Source organism: Crinia signifera, chromosome 2, assembly GCF_055691185.1.
Source record: "Crinia signifera chromosome 2, ASM5569118v1, whole genome shotgun sequence".
Classification (NCBI taxonomy): Eukaryota; Metazoa; Chordata; class Amphibia; order Anura; family Myobatrachidae; genus Crinia; species Crinia signifera.
Genome location: NC_139218.1, coordinates 210,127,473 through 210,151,657, shown reverse-complemented (window position 1 = coordinate 210,151,657; position 24,185 = coordinate 210,127,473).

Genomic DNA, 24,185 nt, shown 5'->3' with positions numbered 1-24,185 from the left:
AACGGACATATGACGTATATATACGTCATATGTCGTGAAGGGGTTAAGATTTAATTTGATGAAGTTATCTATTGTGTAATCTGTCTATCATCTTTCCCATATGTGTCAAAACTATTATTATAGTCCCATCATATAGAAAATGTTGGGTTTTAGCAGGGCTGGATTTCCCACTAGGCACGTGCCTGCTGGGGGCAGCACGGCATCCCCTTCTTGTGGGAGGGGAGGTCCATGAAATGCAGAAGGGGGGTCTGTGAAATGTGGGTGGGGGACGCGGGGGGAGGTCATCCCGCTAATCGCGGGTGGTGGGGTCATGCCAATTGCTGGGGGGCCAGGCCGACAGCTGTGTGCTGTCCAGCATGTTTTACATGTCCCCTCTTCTCCCGGGCACTGGCAGCATGCAGGTTGATGTGTCCACAGCTGGCTCTGGGCTGCTGCTCCATATCCCAGCAGTACTGCAACTGTGGAAGTGAGTCATGAGCACCAGCTGCAGTGGCAGCAGAGACACCTCCAGCACTGGGAAGGAGAGGACAGCAAGGCGCCTCTTCCAGACCTGCGATGGGGACTGAGATGGCTACATCAGCAGGTACAGGGGGGGGGGGGGGGCACAATGTTGTAGGCGGCCTGTTACTTAAATCCGGCCCTGGGTTTTAGTATATTGTATCATAACAGACTTGCAGCTGAGGATATTAATGTAGATGCAAAATGTGTTTGCTTAAAAGGCAAACACCACATTATCCTTTTTTCAAAAAATGATTTTTATACCAATGTTACAGTATGCTTAGGTTAGCCCAACTCCAAATTTTTAATCAGATTGTCATTTTTTTTTTCGGTACTTGTTTCCTAGCACGGCCACATATCTTGACCATCGGGGGTAATTTGAGTGGCCTGCGACGCGACCGACGCGATGCCCCCGATTTTTCCATTGAAATGCATTGAAAACAGTGAAAAATCGGGTCGGTCGCGTCATGTGCACCTAAAAATGCTTAAATGGTCCAGACGCGATGCCCCCGATTTCCCCATAGGGAACAATGTTAAATGCCTCAATTTACCCGCGATGACCACGATTTCCCATAGGAAACAATGTTAAATGGATCAATTTACCCAAATCAGCATAGGAACAATAGTAAATGGGCCAAAAACACCCCTGAACATTGAAATGTCCCCCCAAAAGTAGTTGACGCCACCCCGCCATCAACGTGAACCCGAAGCGTGGCGAGCGCAGCGAGCCCGCGAGGGGCGGCGGTACGCGTCCTCCGACCTTTTCATGCCCTACTATCCACTAGGGCGTGGAGTGAGAATAAAATAGTGTGGCGAGCGCAGCGAGCCACCGAGCCCGAAGCGTGGCGAGGGGACGCGGATACCTTCACAGGTAAACGCGTACCTTCGCGGGCTTCCCAGGTGTCCGCGTCGCCATGGACACCTGGGAAGCCCGCGAGGGGACGCGTATAACTGTGAAGGTATCCGCGTCCCCTCGCGGGGCTCGCTGCGCTCGCCACGCTTCGGGCTCGGTGGCTCGCTGCGCTCGCCACACTATTCTATTCTCACTCCACGCCCTAGTGGATAGTAGGGCATGAAAAGGTCGGAGGAAGCATACCGCCGCCCCTCGCGGGCTCGCTGCGCTCGCCACGCTTCGGGTTCACGTTGATGTCAATAACTTTTGGGGGGACATTTCAATGTTCAGGGGTGTTTTTGGGCCATTTACCATTGTTCCCTATGATAATTTGGCTAAATTGAGCCATTTCACATTGTTTCCTATGGGAAATCGTGGTCATCGCGGGTAAATTGAGGCATTTAACATTGTTCTCTATGGGGAAATCGCGGGCATCGCGTCTGGCCATCGCACCCGATTTTTTTAGCGGCCGCGATGGCCCCGATTTTACCCCCCCGTGACCGCGATTCTGATCGGTGTTTCCGTGCTAGGAAACAAGTACCTTTTTTTCAAATGCAAAATTTGCACCCATTAACTTAATATCCATAAATATTATAATATCCCATAAATCATTGCCTGAAAGATCTGCAAAATTGTCCATTGGTCCTGAATTAATACATTGTTTATGATGGCATACAGTGCTAATGAACTTGTTACCTGAACTGGATAAAAAATATATAATAATAATAACTTTCTACTTATATTTAAGTATAACATCCAGTTTATTTTCTGAGTTAACAAGTTCAAGGAAAGAAGTAGCTGTCATGCCAGGGAATGCCTCATTTACACATCTTTATATTGGAAGATATTTCAAATATATTGTATGCATACATCAAGACGAAATTGCTATGTTGCAGGAGATGAAAGTCATTCAATTAATATTTAACTGCATTGAAAAGAATATCATATACATCAAATCTAAAAGGTAAAAACTATTAAATATATAAATTGCTAATTTACTGCTATTTTGCTATTAATAATGTATAAATTATACTTTTCAGAAAAAATAATATTATATATATATATATATATATATATATATATATATATATATATATATATATATATATATATATATATATATTAAATCAAGGACCCGGACAAAAATAAATCAAGTCTTTAATCTCTCTGATAGGACCCTGACTGAGACTGAGCAAAAGGTACTTAACAAAGGTTTAAGTTTTGTACCAACTAATCCTTTTAATGAGCTCATTTGGGAGATTGACTTATATAACCTCAATCGTCAACTAAAATTGAAAGAGTTTTTTTCTAAGCGGCAGACCACCAGTACTACTAACAGTGGACAACAAATCCACCTGTGATCAGCCGTTTTCACAACAAGTCCTCTTTTGAGCCCGTTACCCATAGTGCTTCCATTATGGGTTTTGTGAGAGCTCTTGATGCACAAGTTTTGGATTCACAAACATGCCCAGTCATTAGCAGAAATAATTTGACCAAAAATGAGTGGAAGGCTCTTAAGGACCCCAGTGGCTACAGAGATGCAGTCATTAGAGCTGCGGACAAATGTGGGGGGGTGGTGGTCCAAAATGTCCAAGCGCATTGTAATGAAATTGATATTCAGTTTCCAGACAACAATGTTTATTGTGAACTTCGTAAAGATCCGACTGAAGGTTATAAAACAGAAGTGTTTGGTATAATTGATGCTGCCATGTTTAACATGCTTATTTCTAGCCAGGTTGGTGACTTTCTTAAAGTGTCCCAACCGAGGGTCCCCATTCTGTACAAACTGCCCAAAATTCTTAAACATCTAGAGAAACCCCAGGTCGTCCGATCATCTCTGCCCGGGGAGCATTGTTTAATAACATCTCACAATATTTGGATTCTTTTATGCAACCATGTGTACAGGATGGGGATACGTATCTTAAAGATACTACAGATCTGCTACTGAAACTAGGGGAGATTGGTGATGTTCCAAACGGTACATGGTTATGCACCCTGAACATCACCAGCCTCTATACTAATATCCCCATGAGGGGGGGGTGGGGGGGGCTGGCAACTACCGAAAAACTTTTATCCAACAATCCTCTGTATAGACCTGATCTAACTTTTTTCTATCATTACTTAAAGTGGTATTAACAAAAAATAGTTTTTTGTTCAATGGTAGGTATTACCTTCAAGTGAGCTGGTGTGCCATGGGATCTCCTGTGGCCCCCCGCTTACGCTAATACCTACATGATCGATATAGAGCAAGATTTTTTCTTTGGTAGAGATGTTAGAGACATGATACTCTTCTATAAGAGGTATATTGATGACGGCATACTTCTGTGGAAGGGACGTGCTGAAGACTTAATTGAATTGGTCCAGAATATTAATCAGAGGAATTGTTCGATTAAGTTCACATATCAAATGAGTCTAGTGGAAATTGCATACCTTGATGTTTTGATTAGAGTGGTTGATAATCAGATTGTCAAATCTCTATACATTAAACAAACTGACAGGAACATGATACTCAGGGCAGAAAGTTATCAGCCACCCGCCACAATTAACAGTCTACCGTATTCTCAGTACTTGAGAGCTAAAAGAATCACCAGCCTCCCCTCTGCAGTCCAGCCTACTTTTGACGGGTTGACAAAAATTTTTTTAGATCGAGGGTACTCCAATAAAATCTTGGATGGAGCCCTACATAAAGTAGAGGGTGTGACAAGAGCAGAAGCTCTGAGCCATGCCAAAAGGACAGCTTCTACACAGCTGAAAGAATATATTAATTGGGTTCAGCATTATACTACTGCCAAAAAGGATGTTAATTACTGAAGTAAAAAGTTATGGCCAGTGGTGACTAATGATAATGACCTCAAAAATTTCAAGCATACTAAGATCCGTTCACGTTACAAAAAAGGCAAAAGTATACGGGACTGGTTAGCACACACCGATATCAGTGACCATACAGTATGTCAATTGATACGAGAATTCGGAGATGTGACCCAGGTTGCTACAGATGTGTCGGTTGTACTACTTGCCGACACACTGTGGCAACCAAGTACTTTTTTCATCCCCATACGGGCAAGAAGTATATGATAAGACATGCCCTTATGTGTACCAATGCTTTTGTCGTATATATGGTAAAGGACCCATGTGGCCTTTGTTATACAGGTTGAGTATCCCGTATCCAAAATGCTCGGGACCAGGAGAATTTTGGATAACGGATTATTCCGTATTTCGGAATATTTTAATATTTCAATGATGTATTTTGAAGTATCTTGCATTTATGCTGTATAAACACATAATATACACACAAATATATTTTATTACCACATAAAATACACACAAACATATTTTAATTGTTCAAAAAACAAGGTTTCAAAACGTGAAACAAAATGTGTGTACTATCTCAGCACTGAATTTGAATGCCAAGCAATCATTGTCTTGCACATATATAGTGCCAGTTACATATCATGTCCCCAGTGATGCTGTTACATATGTCCCCAGTGAGTTTTTAGCAAAAAAAAATTTTTTTTTCACTTTCTGGAATGTCCGTATTTCGGAATAATTCGGATAATGGATATTCGGATACGGGATACTCGACCTGTATTAGGAACACCATCCGCCCTTTAAAGAGTGGATGGCAATGCACCGAACATCGATCAGGGCAGCACTTGCAGGCAAACCCTCTGAACAACCCCTGGCAAGGCACTTTGCTGAAATGAATCACAGCATTTCAAGTTTTAAACATATCATTATAGATCATATACCTGAAAATAAGTCTCTTGCGCCTGGAAGCAAAGTGGATTTTTATTTTGCAAACTGTTAAACCTAAAGGTCTAAATTATATGTTAAACTTTAACGCATGCGATGCAATCAATGCAATCAAATTTTTTTTTATTTGTACAGGCACCCTGATGGGTGATTACTATGATATATGCAACCCCATCGTTAACGCCACCCCCACTATGAATGCCAACCCGAAGCGTGGAGAGCGCAGCGAGTCCGCGTGGGGGCGGCGGTACGCGTCCTCCGACCTTTGCATACCCCCACTATCTACGTCGGTGTGGAGTTGATTTTATATAGTGTGGCGAGCACAGAGAGTCACCGAGCCCAAAGCATGGCGAGCGCAGCGAGCCCCACGAGGGGACGCGGATTACTTCACATGTATTCCGCGTCCCCTCGCCTCGCTTCGGGCTCGGTGGCTCGCTGCGCTCGCCACACTATATGAATTCAACTCCGCAACGCGATATTAAAATTGTACAGTACGGCTCTTAGGACCCGAAAATCGGGTCCCATCGCATACCTTAATTAGTGGTATGCGATGGCATAAGATGGGCGCTGTGCTAGGAAACAAGCACCCTTATATGGTTAGTGAAGTATATTATAGTGATCAAGACTTCATGCTGTATTGTCTTGTATTTATATTTTTGTTGTTGTATGTTTCAGTAACAAGTTATTGCCCTTACATGCATTTAAGAGGTAAGTGTGTTTTTTCCTCTAGATGCCGCGTTGCCATGGTGACAGCCGAGCCTTGCCCTCAGCGGGGAACATCGGAAGTGGGACAACCAGAAGATCCGGTGATGGTGCACGCTGTGGATGGAGGCAGTGGCGGCACGACTCTGGCATACATATTTGCACAGCTATATAAGATGAGCACTGTTAATGTTTTATTTGTGTATGTGTTGCCTGACAAATGGCTATAATAAAGGCCTGAAAGCTTGCTGCTAAAATCCTCATAAGAGTGAGTTATTGACCATTGGAAGTCCGTGGGTGCCCGCTTCTGGAACTCTGATATATATATATATATATATATATATATATATATATATATATGAAGTATCCAATGATACAATGAGGCGGCACTCCAACGGATTTAACTGCAATAGTATAAAGGCAGACCCACAACTGCAAATAGGTCTAACGTTTCGGTAGTTTATTAAAACTTTTATAAGCCCTCACAGCCAATCAAGATGACACTGTAGCAACACTGAGGCATGACAATAACAGGACTCAATAGTCCAAAACCCATGAACTGAAGAACAGGCATACATTACTGTTGAAGGGCTTCATTAGCCAACTGGTCCCCTTTTTTTCTGCTTTTAACTGTGGATCCAGTGCTGTTTTTTTCCAAGGAGTTTTTTTGCTTTAAGGAAGTAACATTTGTATTATGCCATAACGAGGCACAGACATTACCTGTAAAGCGTTGTGCAGCACAATTGGGGTTGTGTGTATATATATATACAATCCAATGCAGCTGGCACTCTGTCCAAATAAACAGCTTGCTCCTGGTGCCCGATGAATAGTAAAATACTGGTCCAATCCCCGCAGGGAAAATAACGGCACTCAGGAGACGTTTAAATGCGATAAAAGATTGTAATGGGTAACAGGGGACCCTGTTACCCATTACAATCTTTTATCGCATTTAAACGTCTCCTGAGTGCCGTTATTTTCCCTGCAGGGATTGGACCAGTATATATATATTTACAGGTTGAGTATCCCGTATCCGAGTATCCGTTATCCGAATTATTCCGAAAACCATACATTCCAGAAAGTGAAAAAAAAAATTTTTTTTTTGCTAAAAACTCACTGGGGACATTTGTAACAGCACTACTGGTGACATGATATGTAACTGGCACTATATATGTGCAAGAAAATGATTGCTTTGCTTTCAAATTCAATATCTGAGATAGTACACAAATTTTGTTTCATGTTTTGAAACCTTGTTTTTTGAACAAATAAAATATATTTGTGTGTATTTTATGTGTTTATACAGCATACATGCAAGAAACTTCAAAATACATAATTGAAATATTAAAATATTCCGAAATACGGAATAATCCGTTATCCAAAATTCTCCTGGGGCCTTATTCTGATCGGTGCGGCCCGATCAGAAATATGCGGTCATGTCCGTGCAGGCGAATCCCCGCCTTCCATACGGATCGCCACCTCTACGCCCCCTGTGCGGCGTATAAAGAATACGTGCGGCGAAATCGCCTGCACATGCGCAGTGACCTCTGCACATGCGCAGACGATCAACATCGGCGGGACGTCCGCATGCGGTAAAATCCGCACCGATCAGAATAAGGGCCCTGGTCCCGAGCATTTTGGATACGGGATACTCAACCTGTATATATATATATATATATATATATATATATATATAGACAAAGATAGAAGATCCGGCACTCCAATCGCATAAATAATGCAGCTCACTCCGGTGCCTTCCCAGAACCAAAAGGTGCATCAGATAGGAGACAGGCAAGGGCGTCACTCGGAGACTTGTTTCTTGTAGAAAAAACTTTGCTTTATTGCATGGGTGAAACCGACACCAGTGTTTCGAGCGTGTCGCTCGTCCTCAGGGTACAACCCAAAAGTGGTACAAACATGGCTTATAAACCCTTGAACATTCCCGCCAAAACCAACAATAGGTACAATCAATCCAAATCTAAAACTCACCTGTGCCAGGCTCGTGAGTTGCCAGCCACATCTAGCGTGCGGTCCAGTTGCCGTCAAGACACCGCGCACTTCCGGGTAGCGTCATCTATATGCTGCCATCCCGGTGGAACGCATGATGTCATCCGGCCATCCGGACTTTCGCCTGTGTGGACCGCAACGTGCCGCCGGCTACAGGGAATTACTAAAATAGAAATACGAATACAAATGATGTTTATAAGTGCATTGTGAAATAAACACTGCAAACAATATCAAAAAAATACACATACGTGATCATGCCAACAAAAAATGCAGATGTATACACCAAAGAATACAATTGTGAAATAAATTGATGTTGTAGAATGAAATAAAATAAAATAAATCCATTAACTATTAAATCCCACATCCATAGTGCATAAACATTATTATAAAGAGATTAAATGTTAAAAACATTTAAAAACTGGGCTGATGGTACCAGTTGTGGCAAATTCAGCTAATGATTTTATGTCCCAACTCAATATTATAGATATTATACTGTTAGAACCCTTTTTAAAGTAGTCCCCCCCAAAAAAATTATTACCTTATCTGATAAGGGGAAACCCTTAAATAAAAAAGGGAAAACAAGAGAAAAACACCAATCACTGGCCATCTTGTCATGCTTCATAAGAAGCTATGTAAACCATGCTGTTCGTTTAAACCCCGGGGAGAAATGGTGTCCAGTATATGGATCCACCTCGCTTCAGCTTGGAGTAATTTTTTACCCCTGTTACCCCCTCGGATAAGCGGGGGTACATGCTCCACAATTTTAGAGCGCAAACTCGCTATGCTATGTCCCATAGTCACACAATGTCTCGCCACTGGTTGATCACTCGACCCACTACTCAATGCCTGGCGGATGGCATGGCGATGGTTCGCCATCCTCTCTTTGAATTGACACTCTGTCTTGCCCACGTAGTAAAGCCCACATGGACAAGACAGAATGTATACCACAAATTTAGTGGAACAGGTCACTGCAGATCTAATCGGGATTTTCCTACCAGTGTGGGGATGATTAATTGAATTACCTACCAGCATTGAACTGCAGGTGGTGCACCCCAGACATCTAAAACAACCCGCAGCTCGGGTCAAGAAGTGCCTGGGTGCCACTGGTTTGGTAAGTTGTGAGATATCCAACTTTACCAATAAATCACTCAAGTTTTTCCCACGTTTGTATGCTGGCATCAAACGCATTTTATTTAGACCAGGCAAATCTCTGTCAGAACTAATTAACGGCCAATGCTGTTTTACTTTTTTAGTAACGACATTACTGTCGCTGGCATATTGATTTACCCATGGAATCTTCTGTACGGGTAACCTGGTCCTGTCCGGGGGATTTAAAGCCACCTCCCTGGGAATCTGCAGTACTCTGTTCTTAGTCTTAACCAGATGGTCTCGCCTATATCCCCTTTGCTCAAATTTACTTTGCATTAAATCCAATTGTTGGATAGTTTCTTGGGGATCGCTAGTAATGCGTCTCACCCTGAGCATCTGGGAATAAGGGAGGCCATCCCGTAAAGGCAACGGGTGACAACTCTCATGGCGTAACACAGTGTTTCTGTCTGTGGGTTTGACAAAAATAGAAGTGGACAGCCGTCTCATCTTCAACATGATGTGTACATCCAAAAAATCCACTACACTCTCACTAATGGTATAAGTGAACTTAACTGGACTTGGCGAATTATTATGTGTCTCAAAAAGGTCAACCAACAATTGTTTCGGACCCCCCCAGAATATCAACAGATCGTCGATATAACGCCGATAAAAAATCACATGCTCGCTGTATACCCCCTGATAGAATAAAGACTCATCGATTACGTTCATAAAAGCATTGGCATACGACGGGGCCACCGGGGACCCCATCGCACACCCGAGCTTTTGCCTATACATCGTACCATCAAAGGAAAAAAAATTTTTTTTTTGCTAAAAACTCACTGGGGACATTTGTAACAGCACTACTGGTGACATGATATGTAACTGGCACTATATATGTGCAAGAAAATGATTGCTTTGCTTTCAAATTCAATATCTGAGATAGTACACAAATTTTGTTTCATGTTTTGAAACCTTGTTTTTTGAACAAATAAAATATATTTGTGTGTATTTTATGTGTTTATACAGCATACATGCAAGAAACTTCAAAATACATAATTGAAATATTAAAATATTCCGAAATACGGAATAATCCGTTATCCAAAATTCTCCTGGGGCCTTATTCTGATCGGTGCGGCCCGATCAGAAATATGCGGTCATGTCCGTGCAGGCGAATCCCCGCCTTCCATACGGATCGCCACCTCTACGCCCCCTGTGCGGCGTATAAAGAATACGTGCGGCGAAATCGCCTGCACATGCGCAGAGTGACCTCTGCACATGCGCAGACGATCAACATCGGCGGGACGTCCGCATGCGGTAAAATCCGCACCGATCAGAATAAGGGCCCTGGTCCCGAGCATTTTGGATACGGGATACTCAACCTGTATATATATATATATATATATATATATATATATATATATATATATATATATATATATATATATATCCATAACAGACAGACAGCACTCAGAGGCTTGTGAGAATACATTTAGTGCATTACAAAAAATAACACATACATCTACGTTTCGGGGATACAATCCCCTTCATCAGGTTCAGTGTGTGATACAATTAGGCAATATATAGTGTCTTACCAAACGATGTGAAGACCATCACCTGGTCCATGGCATTGCGGCCCGCAGCCCCGCCGCAGCTGACACCGGATTCCTCCTTCCACTTCCGGTCTTGGTGACGTCAGCGTGCCCGGTCGCGTTGCCGCGGATACACTGTAAACATGAATACATTATAAATGTCTAGGATGTGCCACCTGCAACCATCTGCTAGCACAGGACTATATAGTCCACCCGCATAATGGTAATAGGATTACAATTAAACAAGTCCTCACCTGTACAAGTAAATATGTGGTGTACTGTATAATTTGTCCTTGCAGCATGTATTATGTTGGGAAGACAATTTGTCAGTTTAAAGAGAGAATGGCCCAACACAGGAGTGCAATCAAGATTGCTTTAGGTGGTAAAACTATTGACCAACCAGTTGCTTAACACTTTGTGGCTTGCAAGCACAGTTTATCTAGTCTCAAATATCTTATGGTTGACCAGGTGGAGGTGGATAGGAGAGGGGGCGACAGGTGTCGACTTCTGTTACAAAAAGAAGTCAGATGGATACACCGTCTGAGAACGGTGGCGCCTGCTGGGCTGAATGAACAACTGAATTTTAACTGTTTCTTCTGAATGTATATTATTGCTATATTGTTATGTTGTTGCAGTTTTGTATTGATGTATTTATTTCAATGTCTGTCCATATACAATGTTGCTGTAGGAACTATCCACACTCACCGACCTACATGGAATGATTAATCAGATAGCCCTGTTTCTGGCTGTTGACGGGTAATTATCCTGGACAGCACACAGCGCTCTTTCGGTTTCTGCACGGTGACGGTGGTGGGGGGAGGTTCACAGATCACTTGTATAAAGGTAAGCACTGCACATCTTTCTATATCTGAAGACGGTTAATAAACCGAAACGTTATTATATCTGTGCTCTCTGAGTCAGTTTATTTTGGAGATTGACACGAGCGGTGTTCAATCAATAGAATGAAAGAAAACTGGAGGCGGCACTCTCAATAAAACAGGTAACTGTGTATTAAAGCATCAAAATCACAGTGGAAAAAGTCACAGTGGAAAACGTGTCAGCATATTGTGTCGACCGTTTCGGAGCATTCGCTCCTTCTTCAAGACTGCTGGCTGTGCAGTAACATTCAAACAAAGCGTGGTGTGCAGAAAACAACAGATTTAGAAAACAACTTAGTTTAAATAGGAAAACACACTTACGTGATCTAGGTCCCGTTCTGCACAGAGGGTTCAGCTTCCGGCTGCGTGTGCACGTGACAGCTGACGTCAGTCCGTCCGCAGGGGCGAATTTATGGGTCAGGCCGCCCCTAGGCACAACATTTTTGGCTGCCCCCCCATATGTATGTATACATGTATGTATGTATGTATGTATATGTATGTATATATATATATATATATATATATATATATATATATATACACATACATACATACATACACATACACACACAGCATAATAGAAAAAAAAATAGCTCTGGTACACCCCTAAAGCACACACTTTTTTTAACATGCTAATTTATTAGCACTTACTGTTTAAAAGTAGGTATGCAAACACACACAGATAACGTGCTCCAGACACAGTCCGTGCAGCATGAAGAGAGGAGGGAGGGCTCGTTACCTGAGTGCTCAGTGAGTGCAGGGAGACGGAGTTTCAGCTTGTCAGCGTGTGAGCAGGGAAGGCATACTGCCTGCCCTGCATGCACTGCTCGGAAGGAGCGAGGGACGGGTCACAGACTCACAGTAACTTCAGACTGCAGTGCCGATGCTGCTGCTCAAAATGGGACAGTTACAGCGGCAGCCAACGGACAGCAGCAGCAGCGCTGCTGAGCACAGGTATAGCTGTGGGGAATGATGCAGAGAGGCTAGAGAGCTCCTCCTTGCACTGCGGAGCGGCGGCAAGCGGCCGCTCTGTAAGTGTGTCACTGGGTGACAGCAGGTGACTGGCAGCTGCCGCCCATTACAGGTGCCGCCCCTAGGCCCGTGCCTCACGGGCCTAGTGACAAATCCGGCCCTGTCCGTCCGTTGTCTAGGTGACCCGCCGGCGTCTGTTCCCACAGGCAGACGGAAGGGGTGAGGGGACAATTTCAGCGTGCATAGTAACCTGTAACGTATGCAGGAGTGCACAAGTTAGTGATGCCATATATCAAACAAGGGCAATGATTATTAAAGTGACGAAGTGCGTAAATATAAAGGAAAAGGGTTAAAATCGAGGAACACTACTACATCAGGATGTAGCCTGTATGCATTTCATGTATACTGATCACGTCAATGTGTTTACACTAAAACATGTGTGGATATAAGGCAGCCGTAATACATATTACTTATCATTCAATGGCTGTCAGTGTTCTATTTTACAAATACATTTTGCAAATACATTTCAATAGCTTAGTGGATTGTAAGTTTACACCATTCACTTGGTACATAAGACTGTATAAACGGTGTAGAAAAGAATTGGGTCCCTCTTCTTGCTAAAAATGGCAAGGGAGGAGTCCCCTAGGGGCGCTAGGTGTGACCTGCTTCACTCCAAAGCAGCTGCAATACAATCAGGTCTGTCAAACCTGAGGATATAGACAATAAAGGAACACAAATTTTGCAGCGCTGAAGAAAATAAAAATGTTAATAAAAACCAATTGGCAGTTGGATTGACTTCACAAATTTATGTTAAAATATAAAAGATAGGCACAATTTAATAGGCCACATGGCCACACATATACATATAATATTCAAGATATAAAAGCATGGGTATGTAGCAGAACTCGGATGGACTGGAATAACTGTCCGTTCCTATATTGCCTAGAATGGTGTATTGGGACCGCCTCTGTGACCAGAGCAATTTTTATATAAATATAATTACCGTCCACCTTGCTCAATTGAGGGGGAATGGATCCTGATGGAATGGAATTTCCCTTGATGTGTCCAAAGTCCCTTTTGAGTAGAGCGTGAAGTGGGGCTTGCCACTTGGTGTATGGATGATGCTGGTTTTGCAAAGATATTCGGTCCTTTTAGGCTGGTTCGGGCAGTTAAATTGGCAAAGGGTTGCTGGAGCCAGTAGTCCGCTTCTGCTTCTGAGGTAAGTGTCCACCTGACGCGTTTCGCTTGGAACAAGCTTTCTCAAAGGTATAGTGGATTCCACTATACCTTTGAGAAAGCTTGTTCCAAGCGAAACGCGTCAGGTGGACACTTACCTCAGAAGCAGAAGCGGACTACTGGCTCCAGCAACCCTTTGCCAATTTAACTGCCCGAACCAGCCTAAAAGGACCGAATATTTTTGCAAAACCAGCATCATCCATACACCAAGTGGCAAGCCCCACTTCACGCTCTACTCAAAAGGGACTTTGGACACATCAAGGGAAATTCCATTCCATCAGGATCCATTCCCCCTCAATTGAGCAAGGTGGACGGTAATTATATTTATATAAAAATTGCTCTGGTCACAGAGGCGGTCCCAATACACCATTCTAGGCAATATAGGAACGGACAGTTATTCCAGTCCATCCGAGTTCTGCTACATACCCATGCTTTTATATCTTGAATATTATATGTATATGTGTGGCCATGTGGCCTATTAAATTGTGCCTATCTTTTATATTTTAACATAAATTTGTGAAGTCAATCCAACTGCCAATTGGTTTTTATTAACATTTTTATTTTCTTCAGCGCTGCAAAATTTGTGTTCCTTTATTGTATAAACGGTGTGCATATATTTGCATAATCCGTTTTTAAAGGGCTCTTCCGTGTTAGCCAATCGACACACGTGTCGATGATGACAGGGAAAGGATAAAATTGATTAATTTGTCATTACTTATTATCTGGTAGATACTTAACTACTGAGAAAGGTTGATGGTACTAAGATTTTTTATGAAAAAACCTTTAGAGAACCTTTTAGAGGGATGTATTAAAGAAATATGTTTAAAGAGGTTTTCTCATTCAGACCATACGGGGCCACTGAATTTAAAACATGAATCCAGTAGGTCTCACGTTGGAGGAGGGTTTTGAGTCTGTTGCCACCTCGGACAGGTGGGGGGACATGTTCAACTATTTGATGTCTTAAATCGGCCAGTGTGTGCTGTTGGGCCTTGAAGTGGCGGGCCACCGGCTGGTCGATATCTTTGCCAGCTAAACAATTTTTGATAGCTGACCGGTGGGCCGTTGCTCGCTCTCTCTCTCTAGTAACGCTAATGCTCATGCAACTGAATGATTATTGGTAGATTGCACACCTGCTTCGATTGCACTACTCGTGCACCAATATATTTTTGTGATTCTGCTTGCAATCAGGAATGAAAATATAGTGATATGGATTGTTTGAAGGAGGGGGAGTCCCAAACTCGTATATTTTACAAGGGCCTCATAAGGTTTTAATCTACCTCTGATTGCATCGCATCCATCAAATATTTCCCCGCACCATCTGTCCTTAATTCTACTTAATCACCTGCTTCCATGAGTCATTAGTAATATATGTTTTACATGTATCCCATGCGTGCCTCTGCCCCTGCATCTCCAAGCTCGCCTCTGATAGGGGCAAATACAGAATTTACTGAGGGTGTCTGTATTGAACACATATACACATTAGACATACTGTACATAGACAGCACACCATAAACACTTATACATTGCACACACATATACACATAACACATATACCAAACATATACATAAAGGTAGCACACCATGCACATTGCACTCACACATACATTGTATACATCCAAGTATGTATTGCATCCCATGGAACATATGTAAGAGAAGTAAACCCAGGGCATTAAAGAGGTATTTGTGACTGGCGCCATTGCCCATGGCGCAAGTGGTGGTTGGCATGGTTGCTGCTCCATTGACATCTCTGTAAAGCTTGTGAGATGCCTTGGCAGACACCCTGCTACAAGAAAAGTTACACTGTGTCCTTAGGGCACACCTGGAACTATTTCTGTGCTTACATGCACTGTCATGATGTCATGTACTCCAAGGACAGATGTGTTTGTGCAGAATGCCCCTGTGCTCAGCATGCAAACTGCAATCTGTGTTGCTTGGTTCTGATTAGCCATCTGAGTGGAGATCCTCTGTGAGTAATTAGCAGGAACCTGTATGCAGCATTCTCTGAGCATACTTAAGTATTTAGGTTTCAGTCTTTTTTGGCTTACTAGGCCTCAGTCCACATCTGAGCCTAACCTAGTGTACAGACATGACAGGGTCTGACCACCTGACTATGAGCTGTCCAATCCTGTGGCTGACTGATACTTTCTGAATCATCTGACTCTAGTCACCAATTATCAAGAGGTATAGAAAGACCTAAGATACAGGAACTGCCAGTTCCTCAAGTCACTCAACATTAGTGTGAGCTTAGCAGCTGAGTTACCTGGGTGGTAATACTTATTACCCTGTTTCCTGTATATCTCTGCGTTTGCTACTCAGCTAGCTCCCAGTTATTCCGGTACACAGTCCGGTTCACAGTGTCTCATGGTTGCCTACCTGACCCTCTCCTTCAGGGTAATATATGATTGCCATCACCTGTGTTGAGCTAGGTAATTGATAAGAAAGGTGTGTCACCACAGGTGATGGCAATCCTACATTACCAGGGAAGTCCAGGAGCAGAGCATTTTCTCCCTGAAGGAGAGGGCCAGGTAACCATGCTGTGTCTGCAGTTATACTGGTACTCAGCACGGTTCACAGGTCATGACCAGTCTGGTCCAATCACATTCAGTATTCTATCTGGTCCAGTCATATCCTATATCCAGTCTAGTTCACTCATATCCTGCATCCAGTCCGGTTCAGTCATGTCTGGTGGCCAGCTCAACCCAATCAAATCTGGTACTAATTCAGTCTAGCCAGATCTGGCATCCAGTCCAGTTTAGCCAGCAGTAGATCTTCATTCAGTAACTCACACCAAGTCCCTGGTGTTTCAGTGGTCAGGATACGCCCCCTTCTGCCGAGACCTGGGTTTGATTCCCGGTCAGGGATTGCTTCCATCTCTACGATGTTCTGTTTTGCTTTTACTCGCACAGACCTCACCTATTCACCGGGTTCACAAACCTTTGATTATGACAGCCAGGCTGCATTTACAGAGCAAAACCATTCCTTATAAATGATTGATTTAAAAATTGTCTGAATTTGACCGGCATCCTGCACGGCCACTGAACTCGGACAGTATTCTATCCCGTCCCATGTCTCTCTCTGGCTCCTTAACTGCTGGCAGCCCCTGAATTTATTTCCAAACACGCTCCACATCTGAAGTTTCACAGACTGCTGATTTTTGCCTTAGAAAGTAGCATTACATTAGTAAGACGAGTGATGAGATGAACAATGACATATAGTTATGCGCATGGAAGATTTTATAATAATCATTATCATAGTATAAAGAAAGAGAGATGCAAATATAATAATAATAATAATAATAATAATAATAATAATAATAATACATTAGCACAAAATAAAATATAACCGCACAACAAATGAAATGGGAGCATTTAGTAGAAACTGGAAAATGTAGGTTTAGTAAATTATATAAACAGGATGTTTTATAAAATTGTGTTTATACCTTTTACATTTATTCATGGTTATGGTATAGCACAGGGGTCCTCAAACTATTTTGCTCTGGGACCCCATCAGACAATAAAAATAATTACGGGACCCCAGCATGTTACTGCAGAACGTGACCACGTCACATGTGTAGACAGCAGACAGAACATACATGGCAGCACTGTGGACGCACAAAATGATGTGAGGAGTCTAACATAACAGACAATTCAACAGATTGTTCAGACTCCTTGAATCAATGACTGAGATTAGAAAAGTAATCAGCCTAATGGTCAGCAACATGGCGTCGTGACCCCATGCTGAGAAGGTCGGGACCCACTTTGGGGTCAGGACCCACAGTTTGAGAACCGCTGGTATAGCAGATTGACACTCTCTAGACCGACCATGTTATGGTCAACTACCCTTAGTGGAACCCATCTAGTTAGACGCTTAAAGAGCTACTTTAGGTCGACCGCATCTAGAGCTACAGTAATGAAAGTTAGACGCAAGCGTTAGATTGAAGGAAGCGTGGTCAACGGTCACATGAGTTTTTCACTTTTTATGATGGCTATATTGACCTATGTTGACCTAGGTTGACATGGAATGGCTCAGTGTTCCCTGGCACGGCTCACTCTGCTTGCCATGCTTTGCACATACTATTATAATCCCACGATTATCGACCTGCACCAAAGAAAACGTGAAAAACTCATGTGGACCATGAGACCTTCGAGCACGCTGCCGAAGACCTAACAATTGCATCTAACTTCCTTTAATAGACACATTCAACTAAGCATGGTCAACCATAACATAGGCATATGTATATAAATATATATATATATGTCTAGTGTCTGATTGTGTGTCTCTGAAACACTGCCATCTGTTGGCAATGAGTGAAACTACATCTTTCTCTCCCACACATGCACAAACACAGAGGCAACCACAAGGTAGCTGTTAGGATCCGTAGAGTCCCCGCCAACCCTAACTCCGTTGCCTCCGGATAGAATTGACGGACACGTGCAAGGGCTAAGACTTCACCTATAATAGCCGCGTTCGACAGAGCCCGTTAGTCAGGCTCCGCCCCCGATGCCACCAGGTCTTACTTGTGACAACGCGCCCGTCAAGGCCAACGGAGGACAAGGGGAACTACTAACTACAACCACAGGCGAGGACTCACTAGACTAGGAGATGATAGAACTTGCCACTTAAAGGCACTGGGAGTAACAATACTCCAGAGATGGTATTGAAGCAATAAACGATATGTGGAAGTAACAATACTCAAATGATGGTATAAGAACAATAACAGATGTACAGGAGTAACAATACTCAAAAGATGGTACTTAACACTAAATGGCATACAGGAGTAACAATACTCAAGGATGGTATGAAAATAATACTAGAATGAACAGGAACAAATGAGATGAGGATAACCCCACTTATCTGAGAGAGGTAGATACGGAACGGGAAGGGTTAATCCTCAGCAGCAACGCAGGAACAGATACTGGAATGCTGGAAGCAGGACAGGAGCCAAGACCACCAGGAACCAGGGAACCGGGAGCACTCTGACCAAGCAAGGAAGAACTATCACCGGCGTCAGAGAGTGGTGCCCGGGAGTTTAAATAGGGCGCCAAAAAGGCGTCCCCCGCAGCTGCTGCAAATCAGCTGCAGACTGTCCCCGCCTTCCCGCGGCCGCCTGGCATCCCCCGCCGCCTAGGCAACCGTTGCGGCAGGGGAGGAAGGAGTTGTGAGAACACCGCTGAGTGCGCGTCAACGTCCGGCGGAAGTGCGGGGCTGATGACGCGGCGGCGTCCCGGCTGCCTAGCAACAGTCGGGGCGCTTGAAGTCAGAAGTGCCGGAGCAGCGCTACTTGCACCCGCATCCGGCGGAAGCACAGAGGGAATGACGCGACGGCGTCCCGGCCACCTAGCAACAGCCGGGGCGCGTCGCCCACGGATTACCGGAGCCGCGCAACCAGAGCTGCTCCTAACAGTAGCAGACTAGCTTTCGAAGCATTTGCTTTGGTCGGGCTTACCAATATAAAATACTTATACAACAAATTTCTTGAACATCTAATAAAACTAATAGAATGAAAAATGGGTACTTATATGTTAGTTGGGCGCCCACTATAGTTAGTACGCTCATACCCCCACTATCCATGTCCACGTGGAGTTGATTTTATATTGTGTGGCGAGCGCAGTGAGCCACCGAGCCCGAAGCGTGGCGAGCATAGCGAGCCCCACGAGGGGACGCGGAAAACTAAGCAAATAGCTTAGTGGGCGCCCAACTAACATATAAGTACCGAAAAATGTATATATAATATATAAAAGTGCTACAAATTAGACATAACAGTACGTATGGCAGATAAAATAATAACGGCCCTACAATTATTTATTTATTTACTTTCTTATATAGCGCAGCAGATTCTGTTGCGCTTTATTATTGTAAACAGAGATAAAACAAACTGGGTAACAACAGACAGACTTGGAGGTAAGAGGGCCCTGCTGCAAGCTTACAATCTATAGCAGGCATTCCGGTACTTGTGTACTTTCACGGCTCCCATCGCATGCCATCACATGCCATATGTAGTGGCATGTGATGGCATGCGATGCGATGCGATTTTACCGTGGTTTTATGCATTTTTTGTAAAAATCGCATGCGATCGCATCACATGCTAATGTAGTTTATACTTGATTCTGTATGTCTTTGAACTAATAAATGTATTTGTATGATTTTTTTTGTTGTAGTTATGGAATATTTCCTGTTTGATCTGAGGTGATTTTTTTTGATAGCTGTGCCTCCTGAGGTGTGAGGCACTTTTGCAGCCTGTAGCCACACACATGGTGTCGTTTTAATTATATTATTTTAATTTTAATTTTAATTGCAATCCTTTCCACATAAATATATATATATTTTTATATTTATTTAATTTATATGTTATATTTATTTTATTAAAAAGCCAGTGCGGATGTCTGGCCAGCTCGTGGTGGGCGCATGCGCGGAAGACACCAAAAAAAAAAAATATCGCCATGGCAATAGTAAAACGCAAACTACGCGCGACACCTACAATAACAGAATATGGAGAAGAGAGACACCGTTACGCTGCGATATACCAGCGGTAACTACATGAAAAAGACACTGATTTGCGGCGAATATTACAGAATCTCCCCCCGTATCATTTAAATGTCAACTGGATGGAGAAAATAGATAGAATATTAGAAAGTATTGTAATACACAGTGGCCCTTATTCTGGTTCACTAGAAAAAGCAAATTCCTTCTCAAATGGACAAAAACACCGTGCACTGTTTTGAGAGAATTTGATTTGGGACAGCTACAGTATTCTGTTTATGTGCAGAGAAAATACTGACTGCTTTTTTACACTGCAATATAGATCTTACTTTGAAGTAAAACCCCACCCTAATCTAATTCTCTCTGCACATGTTACATCTGCCCCACCTGCAGTGCACATGGTTTTGTTCATTTGAGAAGGAATTTGCGCGAGTGAACCAGAATAACCATCAGTGAGTGGTATTTGACTACAGAACTCTTATGCAAAGTTGTTGAAACAATAAAGAATTAAAAGTCACAGACAGTGATGATACAACGAGCTGAAATACATCTAGGAAAAGGACAGCAAACAGCAAGCTATACCGGAAAGTAAATCGATTAAATCACATAGTAATCCATGGAGCCAAGATGAATGCAGCGCTGAAATCAATACAGAGATAGAAAACTAAATCCAAATTATATGCCATTGTTGTAATGTAAAATTGCTAGAAGAATATTAACATGTGGGAAATATTGGAACAGAATAGAGTGTTACTAATAAGTATTGTTAAATGAAGAATGATTGAACCATATAGTTGCAGTAATACTAAGGATCATATTATAACTGAGTCTACTTTTGTAAAATGAATTCTGAGAAATCATGATTCTAATTCACAAACAGTTCTGAATGTGGAGCATGCTTATTGACAGGAGTAACATTATTTATTTATTATTTATTAAGTTTCTTATATAGCGCATACACATTCCGCAGCACTTTCACATCAGTCTCTGCCCCAATGGAGTTTACAATCTATAATCCCTACCACAAGACACACACACACACAGACATTCTAGGGTTCATTTTGTTGGAAGCCAATTAACCTACCAGTATATTTTTGGATTGTGGGAGGAAACCCACACAAACACTGGGAGAATATACAAACTCCGCACAGTTAAGGCCATGGTGGGTATCGAACCCATGACCTCAGTGCTGTGAAGCAGTAATACTAACCATTACACCATTCGTGCTGCCCTAAACATGCTTATTGCTAGGGGTTACATGTTCATAGCCAGAGGTTTTATGCTCGTTTCCCTGGGTTTCTTATTCATTGCCATTGGTTTTTTTTTTTGCTTTTTTTACCAGGGGGTCACATACTCATTGCCAGGGAGTTATATGTCCATTGCCAGTGGGTTACATGCTCATTGCCAGGGAGTTATATGCCCATTGCCAGGAGGTTACATGCTTATTGCCAGGGGCAATATACAGTATATACTCCAGGGGCTATCTGTAACTTCCGGATAGCGACGCAATCCAGTAGGACCTCAAGCATCTATCCATCTGTACAGTAGGACCTCTAGCATCTGTCTCTTCCAAGGCAGCGAACATTTTTGGAGGGACATTTTCCACAGATATCATACATATGGGCAGATACATTGCAATCTGCAAGGACCATGCACCCCCACAGCATCCCCTGAACTGATATGGCAGACTTAGCAGCACCCCATGAATTATACGGTACACTTGGCTTACACATGGAATTATACATTATATACATGGCGGCACCCCTGCAATTATACAGCACACATGGCAGCACCCCTGGACTGATACAGTCCAAATGGGCCACCCCTGTATTATACTGCACACAGACGACACTCCTGCAGTAAAAAAAAATACCTTTTCCATTCTTTTAATAAATAAAAGTACAGCTCCCGTAAACTGATACACAGACTTAGCAGCAGCCCATTAATTATATGGCACACATGGGGCACCCCTAGAATTGTACATGGCAGCACCCCTGGAATTATGCACAACATATAGCAGCACCCCATGAGTTATATGGCACACCCCTGGAATTATATACAACTCATGGGGCACCCTTAATATTATAAATGACACATGGGGCACCCCTGGACTGGTACAGCACACTGTGCAGCACAGGAGAAAAAAACATAAAAAAAAAACACTTTATTTATTTTTTCAAATACACAGCAATCCCCATTTATTAGAACACAGACCCCTTAGTAGTGCCCATATAATTGTACCCTTTTAGAGTTCCCCCCCTTAGTAGTTTCCCCCTTAGTAGCTGTCCCCCATAATAGATTCCCCCATAGAAGTTTCCCCTTTAGTAGTTGTCTCCCATAGTTGTGTCCTCCATACATAGTCATTTCCTTAATTGTATTTGTCCCCCTTAGGTGTTCCCCATTGTAGAAGCCCCCTCTCAGCCCCTCTAAGCCCTTCTCAGCCTCCATGTAGCAGACAGCATCGGACACGTCCATGCTATCTGCAATCAAGTGCAGGAATCAAGCACACTTCTCCTCCTTCATATATTTAATTATGCACAACACTAATGCAGTTGCATGCACATGGCGTCTCGCTCACGCCATGCATCTTACGCAGCATGGCTTATTGAGGCTAAAATGTATGAGGACACATCTGTACTTCCCAGTGCAAATACATTGTGCCATCTCAGTTTTCCCATACGTGAGTCAGGGATAGAGGGAGCTGGACTGCACACCCTAATTATAAACATAATAGTAGGTTCCACTATGACACAGTAAAAACTAGAAATGCAGATGCACACTTTATGCACTAGGAACACTGGTGATCAGAACAATTATAGTAAACTCAATATAACAATTTATCAAGCAGACTCTTAGCATAATTTTTATCCAAAATTATGAGCACACCTACCACAACCTGGTGACCTCAACAGGTGTGTCCCTTGAGGCTCGAGTTCAGAACAGCGGTGTAAGTACATGTATTCATTGCGGTGGTCCCGGCTTCCCTCCTGGCTTCATTCTGATGCTATGACAAAAATGGACCATCACAAAATGTCCGCCCCCATACAGCAGACAGTTTCAGAGAACAGTCTGCTATATGGGGGCGGACATTTTATGATATTCCATCTCCATATCATCAGAATGAAACCAGGAGGGGAGCCTGGACCACCATAGCGAATACAGGTAAAGCTGCGGGGGATGGGGGAGCATTACAATAGCCCCGCATCCCCCCGGCCCCCGCACTTACACAGCGCCTCCCCGTGACCGAGGGGGCTGCGGTGCTATTGTTAAGCCACTGCCCCTGGGTCAGCACAATGCAGTCACCCCAAAGCATCACACTAGTAAGAAGTACAGCTGTGTCCTCCTACATCCTTGCTGCTGTCACGATAAACTTTTCCATTATTATGTGTCTTATTTACTTCACTATGTGACGCACAAGCAGCTTTTGCTTATTAAAATGATATATGGCATGCTTATATTCTATGTGTGACTGCAGCTGTATCTTCATAGGAAAAGTTTTCTGGGAAAACACTGTAATGTGGCAATTCGTATGCAGATATCACTTTAACCCCTTGAGTGGTGGGTTTTGCTGGGGCAGGACAAACCTACCAGGGCAAGTTTGCCCTGCCCCAGCAGAACCCACCACAGATCATTAGGAGCCCCCCCCCCCCCCCTCCCCTTCGCTCCGGTGTTAGCTCCCCAGCCGCCTGTCAATCATCACACAGGCGGTAGGCTCTGGGATGTTTTGCGATGGCTCGGGAGGACTCGGGCGCCTGAGTGCTCCTGAGCTGCCCCGAACATCCCCGAGCCTACCGCCTACACTACTGCTGCAAAATGACAGACGGCTAGAGGCTGGGGGAGAGGCAGGGGTTAGAAGAGCTCCGGCGTACGATCGCCAGAGCACAGGTGATTGGGGGGACTCGGGGATGTGACGGGGGCTCAAGAGGTGGTGCACCAGTGGTGCACACCTGGACACACTGGGCGCACCTATTTAATATTTGTGGTATGCCCGGAAATTTTCCACGGCAGCGCAGCTGAGCCCGGAAAATTTCCGGGCATACCACTCAAGGGGTTAATCAGCAGAATTTTCATTACCTTTGAAGACAACCGGATGTA